Source organism: Helianthus annuus, chromosome 16 (assembly GCF_002127325.2).
Source record: "Helianthus annuus cultivar XRQ/B chromosome 16, HanXRQr2.0-SUNRISE, whole genome shotgun sequence".
NCBI lineage: Eukaryota > Viridiplantae > Streptophyta > Magnoliopsida > Asterales > Asteraceae > Helianthus > Helianthus annuus.
In genome coordinates, this window is record NC_035448.2 from 123,866,876 (window position 1) to 123,877,856 (window position 10,981).

Consider the following 10,981-nt stretch of genomic DNA (forward strand, 5'->3'; position numbering starts at 1 on the left):
TCAATGTGCTTTGTGGTTGAATGAGAGACTGGATTTTTGATGATATTCTCTGCTGCTTGACTGTCCAACATGAGAGGTGTCTTTAGGGCAGTGATACCAAAATCCAACAATTGATTTTGAGCCAAAGTAGTTGGGCTATACAGCTTGCAGCAGCTATATACTCTGCCTCAGCAGTGGATGTACAAACAGCTGCTTGCTTTTTGCTTTGCCAAGACACTAAGCAAATGCCTAGGAATGGTCACCCTCCTGAAGTGGACTTCCTTGTGTTGTTACATCCAGCAAAGTCACTATCTGAGAAACCTGAAAGCTTAATATTCCCATCAGTTAGATACCAGATACCAAGTGTGGGAGCACCTTTGAGGTATTTGAATATCCTTTTTACAGCAATAAGGTTAGACTTTCTAGGGGCTGATTGGGATCTTGCACAAACACATGTTGCAAACATGATGTCTGGCCTAGATGCAGTTAGGTACAATAAAGACCCAATCATGCTTCTATAAAGAGTTTGATCAACCAAATCATCCTTTTCATCAGACATGACTATTTTTGTGGTTGCAATGGGTGTACTGCATAGCTTGCAATCATCCATCTCAAATTTCTTTAAAAGTTCTTTGGCATATTTGCCTTGATGGATGAAAGTACCATTTTGCAGTTGCCTTACTTGGAGACCAAGAAAGCACTGGAGTTCACCCATTGCACTCATCTCAAACTCAGCTGTCATGAGTTGTCTGAACTCTTCACACATTTTAGAACATGTGCTTCTAAAAATGATGTTATCCACATAAATTTGGACAATCATCAAATCTTTCCCTCTCCATTTTGAAAACAATGTTTTATCAATTCTACCTCCTGTGAAACCAATAGAAAGAAGAAAGGTGGAAAGAGTTTCATACCAGGCTCTAGGTGCTTGTTTCAAGCCATACAAAGCTTTGTTTAGCTTGTAGACATGATTTGGATTAAATGGATCCTCAAAACCAGGAGGTTGACAAACATATACCTCTTCTTGAATCTTACCATAGAGGAATGCACATTTAATATCCATTTGAAACACCTTGATGTTGTTGTTGACAGCAAAGGCCAAGAACAATCTAATAGCTTCCAATCTTGCTACAGGGGCAAAAGTTTCATCATAGTCAATGCCCTCTTCCTGTCTGAAACCTTGAACCACAAGCCTTGCTTTATTCTTGACAACAATGCCCCTTTCATCAGTTTTGTTTTTGGAGACCCACTTTGTGCCAATAGGACTTACACCCTCTGGCAATGGTACAAGCTCCCATACTTGTTGTCTTCTGAACTGTTGGAGCTCCTCTTGCATGGCTTCTACCCAGCTGTTGTCTTTTAGTGCCTCTTGGTACTTGACTGGCTGATGGAGAGATAGAAAACCAGCAAAAAGACAGATGTTTTGGGATTGACTTCTTGTGAGCACCCCTTCACTGATGTTGCCAATGATTTGGTCAGGTGGATGAGACTTCAAAAAGATAAGATCTCCTTTGTATGGAACAATGGCATTTAACGGTGAAGGTTGCAGATGTGAATCATCTGAGCTACCCACTGGTGGTGACTTTGATGATCCATCAGTGGCTTCAAAAGGAGGTGGAGGAATAGGAGGAAGTGGTGTGGAACCATGTTGACTTTTAGATATATCAACAGTGTTTGATGATGTGGAAGCAGGGGTTAATGGGCTACTTTGGTCCACAACTGTTGAGGTAGCAGTGGTTGAGCTTTGACAGCTGTTTTAAACATCTGCTACTCTACCAATAGATGTAGACTTTTGTTGTGGAATGATGACTTCATATCCAAAGTCTGATGATGGATTTTCAGATAGACCTGCACTGTTAGTCTTGACAGCAACATTTTCAAAAGTAAATTTATCAAGATCAAACAATTCTGTAGGATTTGCAAGGATTTTCATTGAGGAAAGTTCATTAAAATTCACATTCAAAGTCTCTTCCACTGTTTTGGTCCTTGTGTTAAACACTTTGTAGGCCTTTGCAGTGGTTGAGTATCCCAAATGGTATCCACTGTCTACTTTGGCTGCAAATTTTGAAATTGAGTCTTTTAAATTCAAAATAAAGCATGGGCAGCCAAATACTTTAAAGCATGAGATCAGTGTTTTGATTTTATACAGAAGTTCATAGGCAGTCTTTTGATACCTGGGGTTGATTAAAACTTTGTTTTGGACATAGCAAGCAGTGTTTACTGCCTCTGCCCAGAAAGTTAATGGCAAACCTGAATTTGCAAGCATGGTTCTAGCAGTCTCAATCAATGTTCTGTTCTTTCTCTCAACAACCCCATTTTGCTCTGGTGTCCTTGGAATGCTGTATTGCCTTACAATTCCTTTTGACACACAAAACTCATCCAACTCCCTATTTCTGAACTCTGTGCCATTGTCTCTCCTGAAGACTTTTACTAGCAAGTCAAACTGCTTTTCAACCTCTGTAACAAAGTCTTGCAGAATGCCTGCAGTCTCATCTTTGGAATGTAAAAAATAAGTCCATGTAAACCTAGAAAAGTCATCTACAATCACCAAACAATATCTTTTCTTTTTGAGACTCATGATTTTAACTGGGCCAAACAGATCAATGTGCAGCATTTGCAAACACTTCGTAGGTTTGGACTCTTCAATGGACTTAAATGAGCTTTTATGTTGTTTTCCTTTTAAGCAGGAGACACAATGCTCAGGACAGGTGAACAGTTTTTGAGGTAAACCTCTTACTAACCCCTGTTTTGACAAAGCAGTGATTGTCTTGATATTTGTGTGCCCCAATCTCCTGTGCCATAATTTTGTCTCTTTGTTAGAGGCAGCTGAGAACAAACAGGCATCAGTTCTGGGGCTCTCTTTTGACAGGTCAACTACATAGACATTGCCATTCCTTTGAGCAACAAGTTGGGTTTTTCCATTTTTTTATTATTTCTTCAATCTTTTTAACCATTTCTGGTCCAACAATCCTACAACAATCTTTAGTGAAGAATGAGCCATAGCCCTTATCACTCATTTGTGAGACACTAAGAAGGTTGAATTTTAGATTGTCTATTAGATTGACATTTTCAAACTTAACATTACCAGACTGAACTGTACCAGACCCCATTACCTTCCCTTTACTATTATTTCCAAAGGATATATCACCCCCTCCATGAGTTTTGAAATCTTTGAGTAGGGCTCTACATCCAGTCATGTGCCTGGAGCCTCCACTATCTACATACCAAAGACTATCTAAGCATGCAGAAGCTCCCTGCACATCAAGTAAAGGATTAGTTCATTAGGGTCTCCAAAGACAATAAGGCTTTGGATGGGGTCTCAACAGTGTCTGTGTTAAGTTCAGGTGGATGGACAGTGGTTAGCTCAGGGGTTTGGACATTTTTGGGAATGTTTTTCTCTAACCACTGTTGGGGGTCTTGCCCTATCATCTGCTGATAACCAAAAGGATGCCTGTTCACTCTTGGTCTAGAAGGTTTTTTGTAAACCTCATAAACATGTGGGATCCTTTGGTATGGTGGTTGACCTTTACCTCTTCGGTATTGGTTAGCAGGGGTGCATCAGTCACCTGAACATCTCTTTTAACAGAGGTTTGGTTCAGCTGTTTTGTAACAGCTGTTTGAACTGGCACAAACAGTGGTTGATTCTTGGTGAACTTGAAAGATGATTTTGATGAACTCATTGGTGTTTTTAACATGTACTCTTCCTTTTTAACCTCAAAGGATTTCAAGTACACACATTGCTGAGTAGAATGGTTGTTTTTACCACAGATGGTGCAGCTCTGTGAAGGCTCAATGGTACTTGTTTTGTTAAGATCATAAGCTTTTAAGTGAAAACAATCTTTGGTCAGGTGATTTTTCTTCTCACAAAACAAGTTTTTAATCTTTTCCCTTTTCTTTCTCTTTTCAGACTCCTTTGCAACAGAGTTTTGAACCACTGTTGGGATGTCCTTAAGAGGAATGACCTTTGCCTTAGGAGCTTTTACACCATCAATGGTTGAGAAGTCCATTGGTTTGAAATTTTCAAGAATGTCACACTCATCAGACCATGTGGGTTTGAATTGGTATTTCTCAATCTCCTCAAAAGTTGAGGACCCCACAGATCTTTCCAAAGTGATTTTGTGTAACATCTCTATATTTATCATATAAGAGTTATAGGTTGTTTAAATTTATTAACCACTAGTAACTAGTTTTATTTTTCGACCCATATAGTTTTAAAAACTATTTTATATAGATTTGGTTGGAATGTTATACTAATTAATTGGCTTATATATGTGTGACATTTCTAATTTCTATATTAAAATAAAGTATATAAAACTTATATTATTAAACGGGTAGATTACGGGTAAGTTGATGTTAGAAATATGAAATACCTAGGCGTGCCTAGGAACCGTTTAATAATTAAATTATAAAAATACATTGTATTTGAACTTACTCCGTTTCTAATAAAACTTGGTTCAAAATGTAGATACAAATATTCTCATTCTAATGACATATTTATTGTTTTATAAAACTTCATATTTTAGAAGTTATAAGCGCCAAATGAGTGAAGCAGTTGAATTAATTATAGTATATAAATAATAAAATAATATTATCATATAAACTTACAAATTGAAATTGGTTTTATACGTGCACAATGTAGAGACTAAAAGGAATGTTGAGTAACTTTAATTCATAAATGATGAAGGGCACGTGTAGCCTTTACCAATCAGTAAGAATCACTATAAATAGTGATAAAAACTAAAGAGAAATAGAGATAAACTGAATTCATATTCTTCATTCTATTCAACATTACAATATATAGATAAACCTAACTATAAACCCTAAAGCCCATATAAGTAATGGGTTGGGCCTAAAATGTCTGGTTTATAACACTCCCCCTCAGACATTTAGAATTATACACAGTTTAACAACATACTTCAGGATGATGTTAAATAGATACTTCAGGACCTGAATAAATAAACTGATACTACTGGATCAGCTATGCTGCCTCATTAAAAACCTTACTAAGAAAACCCAGTGGGACAAAACTTAGTTAAGGGAAAAAGAGTACAGCGTGTATAATTCTCCCCCTGAATTCAACAAACATCTTTCAATCTACGAAGACCGATCTTGTGTGATAACTGCTCGAAACTGCTTCTAGGTAAAGATTTTGTGAACACGTCTGCTAGATTTTCACTTGACTTAATCTGACGAACATCGATTTCCCCTTCTTTCTGCAAGTCATATGTTGAGAAGAACTTTGGTGAGATGTGCTTTGTTCGATCACCCTTAATGTAACCTTCTCTGATCTGAGCTATGCAAGCAGCATTGTCTTCATAAATAATTGTTGGCTCCTTCTTGATCTGTTCTAATCTGCATGCTTCTTGTATGTGATTAATCATTGATCTCAACCACACACATTCTCGACCAGCATCATATAGTGCTATCAATTCAGCATGATTTGATGATGTTGCTGTAAGTGTTTGCTTAGTTGACTTTTCCAAGAAATTGCTGTGCCACCGTATATGAATACGTAACCTGTCTGAGATTTTGCTTTGTGAGGATCTGATAGATATCCGGCATCGGCATACCCAACAAGCTGGGACTTTTGATCTTTCTGATAGAAAAGACCTAAGTCTTGTGTCCCGCAAATATACCGGAATATATGTTTTACGCCATTCCAGTGTCCACGTGTTGGATTCGAACTGTATCTCGCTAGTACATGTACTGCAAATGCAATGTCAGGTCTTGTGTTATTTGTGAGATACATAAGGGCACCGATCACGCTTAAGTACGGTACTTCTGGACCAAGTACTTCTTCGCCTTCTTCTTGAGGGCGATAAGGATCCTTGTGTGGATCTAGCTGTCGGACAACCATAGGTACGCTAAACGGATATGCTTTATCCATATTGAAACGTACTAACATCTTCTGGATGTAGTTTGATTGATGGACAAATATGCCATTGCAAAGATACTCAAATTGTAGTCCGATGCATAATTTTGTCATACCAAGATCTTTCATCCCAAATTCCTTCTTTAACAACTGAGCAGCTTTCTCTATCTCTTAAGGAGACCCGATGATGTTGATATCGTCAACATAGACTGCTATTATAGTGAAATTTGAGAGTGATCGTTTTATAAAGACACATGGACTGATTACATCAGACTTGTATCCTTCCTTTTCAAGATATTCACTAAGTCGATTGTACCACATATGACCAGATTGTTTGAGACCATATAAAGATCTCTGGAGCTTTATAGAACACATTTCTCGACGTGTTGATTTTAATGCTTCAGGTAATTTTAATCCTTTAGGGATTTTCATGTAGATGTCATTTTCAAGTGTCCCGTATAAGTATGCGGTGACGACATCCATTAGTCTCATATGAAGTCCTTCAGAGATTGTGAGGCCGATTAGGAACCTAAGGGTTATCGCATCCACTACAGGGGAATACGTTTCCTCATAATCAACTCCTGGGATTTGGGAAAACCCTTGTGCTACAAGTCGAGACTTATATCTTACAATCTCGTTCTTTTCATTTCTCTTTATTGCAAACACCCATTTATAACCTACTGGTTTGACGTCTATGGGCATTCGGACTATAGGTCCGAAAACATGTCGCTTTTCGAGCGAATTCAATTCGGCGTTTATGGCTTCTTGCCATCTTGGCCATTCATTTCTGTGCATGCACTCTTCTAAAGTTTTTGGTACATAATCATTTTCATTGATTACATCCGTTGCTATAGCATATGCAAATATATCATCAACACGTGTTTTATTCCGGTTCCACATTGTACTATCTTGTACATAATTAATAGAGATCTCATTTTCATTCGGTACCGGTGTTTCTTCTGAAACTTCATTTTCCTCTGGATTCATAGTTGTCTCTTCTGGGACATTTACCTCTACCGGGGTTTCATTTATAATCTTTTGTGAGTTTTCACCAACTGCGTTACTTTGCTCTTTTCGTTTCAGTGGGTTTTTATCTTTGGAACCGATTGGTCTCCCACGCTTTCGTTGTATAGTAATCGCTTCTGGGATTACTTCAATTCGAGCAGGTGCATTTGATGCTGGTACATGTGACTTTGTCACTCTATTCGTGTCTGTGAATGCATCTGGTAATTCATTCGCTATTCTTTGCAAATGTATAATCTTTTGGACTTCATATTCACAATGACCACTTCGGGGGTCCAGATTTGATAGCAATGATGCATTCCATGTTATTTCTTGTGTTACCAGTCTTTCTTTGTCCTTATCTCCCCTAAGATTGGGAACATTGTTTCATCAAAATGACAATCAGCATACCGTGCTGTAAACATGTCTCCCGTCATTGGTTCTAAATATTTAATTATGGACGGGGAGTTAAAACCAATATAGATACACAGTCTTCTTTGGGGTCCCATTGTAGTACGTTGTGGTGGCGGTATTGGTACATATATCGCACAACCAAAAATTCTAAGGTGGGACAAACTTGGTTCTCGTCGGAGACCAGTTGCAATGGGGAGTATTCGTGATCAGCAGTTGGTCTCAATCTAATCAGTGCAGCGGCATGCAAAATAGCATGACCCCATGCAGAAGATGGTAATATACATCTCATTAAGAGTGGTCTAGCGATTATTTATAATCGTTTAATCAGAGATTCAACTAAACCGTTTTGTGTGTGAACATGAGGTACTGAATGTTCAACATTGATCCCAATTGACATACAATAGTCATTAAAAGCTTGAGATGTGAACTCTCCCGTATTATCCATCTGGATGTTTTTAATTTGATTATCGGGGAAATAGGCTCTCAATTGTATGATTTGAGCTAAAAGTCAGGCAAATGCTACATTTCGAGTAGCAAAAAGGCTCACATGTGACCACCTTGAGGATGCGTCTATTAATACCAAGAAATAGCGGAATGGTCCACACGAAGGATGAATAGGCCCACAAATATCCACTTGGATTCTTTCTAAAAATGATAGGGTTTCATGTATCAATTTAGTTTGTGAGGGCCGAGTTATAAGTTTGCCCAGAGAGCATGCTGCACATGATAAGTCTTGTGGTAGCAAAACTTTTAAGTTTTTGAGAGGGTTCCTGGTTGCACTTTTGATTATTCGTCTCATCATTATGCTACTAGGGTGACCTAGACGGTTATGCCATATATTGAATGTGTCTTTATCTAACAGCTTTTGGTTACTCACCATGTATGATTCGATAGGATTAATATTAGTACAATATAATCCAGAGGATAAGGCTTCTAATTGTTCAACAATTGTTTGTTTGCCATTTTTGTTTGAAGTAATTTGAAGATATTCAATATTATTTTCAGATATTGTTTTTAGGTGGTAACCGTTTTTATGAATATCTTTAAAACTAAGTAAATTTCTTCTGGGTTTACTTGAATATAATGCATTATCAATACTTAATTGGGTACCCGAAGATAATGTTATGTGTGCTCTGCCGGAGCCTTCGATAAGGTTACTGACACCAGATATAGTACCAATCGGTGTCTCTGCCGAAGACAATTCAGAGAAAAAAAATTCATATCTTTGAGAATAGTGTTAGTACTATCGTTATCTACCAGACATTCATCACCAATAAAAGCTCTGGTGGAGCTGGTATACATATTTCTTGTGGAAATAATAAAACACGTTAAGTATAAGAAATTGCATATTTTGTAAATTTACGTTCTCTGTAATACTGTGCTAGGAGCATGTGTGATGAATGGAACGTTGAGATAGTTTTTTCTAACATGTCTTCATCGGTGATTTGTTTACCGCATAATTTTAACTTAGAGGTGATGCTAAAAAGGGCAGAGTTGTACTCACTAACAGTTTTATGATCTTGTAGCCTTAAATGAACCCATTCACAATGAGTTTTAGATAGTAAGACCAACTTCAGGTGGTCAAATCGTTCTTGAATGTTTTTCCATAACTCGAGAGGGTGCTCGCCAGTAAGATATTCCCTCTTCAGGTCTTCATCAAGATGACGATGAAGGGATGCCATAGCTTTAGCTTTTTCTTGAAGAGAGGTTTTATTCCCATCAATGATCGTCTCCCATAGACTCTTTGCTTCTAGATGGGTTTTAGCATCAAGAGTCTACGAGAGATAGTTGTTGCCCGAGATTTCAAGTGCTACGAATTCAAGCTTTGACGAGTTCGAAATTTTATTCGGATTGTGTATAAAATGTATATTGTATGAGAACTTCGGGTTCTCTTTTACTAGAACTGCAGGTTCTAAACTTTAAGTATGTTTATAAAATAGAAAAGGAAAACAAACTCATTTATTAATTTTGTATCCTGTAACGTGGTTGTCTGGTAACATTATAATTGTAGGGTCATTCCATATATATTTTGATGTATATTCTTAGGGGAAGGTTCAAATGAAAACCACTAGTTATTGTGAAAACTTGAAAACTAATTAAAAAAAGCCAAAAAAACATACAATTTTTTTTTTTTTTTTTTTGCAAACCAAATTTTGCAGGTTTTTTTATATAAAAAAAATTTCACAAAAACAAAATTTGTGTAGTGCACATGTGTAATACTACACATGTGTATGTGTACTACACGTGTATTATTACACATGTGCACTACACAAAAAAAAAAAATTTGAAAAAAAAAAAAATTTATATATAAAAACCAGCGATTTTTATAAAAAAAATTGAAAAAAAAAATTTGTGTGTTTTTTAGGCTTTTTTTAATTAGTTTTCGAGTTTTCACAATAAAAGTGGTTTTCATTTGAACCATCCCCTATATTCTTATACTAACAAAAACATATCCACGTATAAATTATTAGCACTTAAAGTAAAAAAAAAAAAAAAAAATTCCTAGATATTAAAAGGTACTATTGTAGTGAATTACGGATGTCATCCAAAACACCATGAAAAAGGGGATTTATAATCGAAAAAAAAAAAAAAAAAACAGATCTCCTATTGTTGTAGGTTCTGTAGTTTCATAAACAATTTAATCCTCAATCCTGCAACGTCATAAGGTCTGTTTCCTCCGATCGACCAAAGAAAAACTGATACGGCAACAACAACCTCCGCCACGACAAGAACGCCGCCATAGAGAATTCCAAATCACATAATTCACCGTCGAGACTTCCTTTGACAATCGCCGTTGTGCCGGTTGGCGATTGAGGACAGTCGCCGGAGTGTAAGGGTTTCGAGGCGACAGTGATCGCCAGTTATTAGACGGAAATGTAAATTCATGGTTTTTTGTTTATGTATGGTAAGATTTAAAAAGAAAACCCCTTATATCTGTGTTCTAAAGTTCACGTAAAGAAAATCCTATTTTTATTGATCTGATGATACCTATAAAGATTCGATTTTAAAAAAAAAAATAAAGGAACAAAATTGTTTGCATCCTTCTCATTCACAAACGTACCGATACATATACAAGTATCTAACTTATAATAAAAGACTCCAAATAATGCCACATGTCATTCTCTCCTTCAATCTCATAAATTTTATTTATATTTGTTTAATAAATTTCTTTTAATATTAATTAATAACCAATATATAAATATCACTTATTTTTATCCTTATCTTTATCTAAAATTAATAAATAACTTTAATTTTGCAATTTAGACCCTTTGTTTTTTTACTTTTAACCTAAAGTTTTTCATCTTTTACAATTTAATCCCAACTCTTTTTTATTTTCAATTTTGGTCCACCATACTTTTGTGAGTTTTTCGTTTCGTTCTAAATTTTGTGAGTTAACGCACCGCAACGTGCGTGTGGGGTTCAACATTTTTTCGTATATTTTTTCCCGTTTGACTGGCCCGTCGCGTCACATCTATTTTTCTGCGTTTGATAAATTCGTCCAACACGCGGATCCTGGATGGACTTAGTTATTTTTTCTATGTTTTACTTTTCGGTTTAATTTCTCAGCAACGAGCGTGCGTGATTCAAAGATTTTACGTCTGCTTTTCGCTCGGCATTATTTTTTTCGTTTTTATTTATTTTGTTTTTATGAGCTTTTCCGATTTTGGTGGTCGCTGACAATGGTATAGTATTGCTACTACTTAACACAGTTTT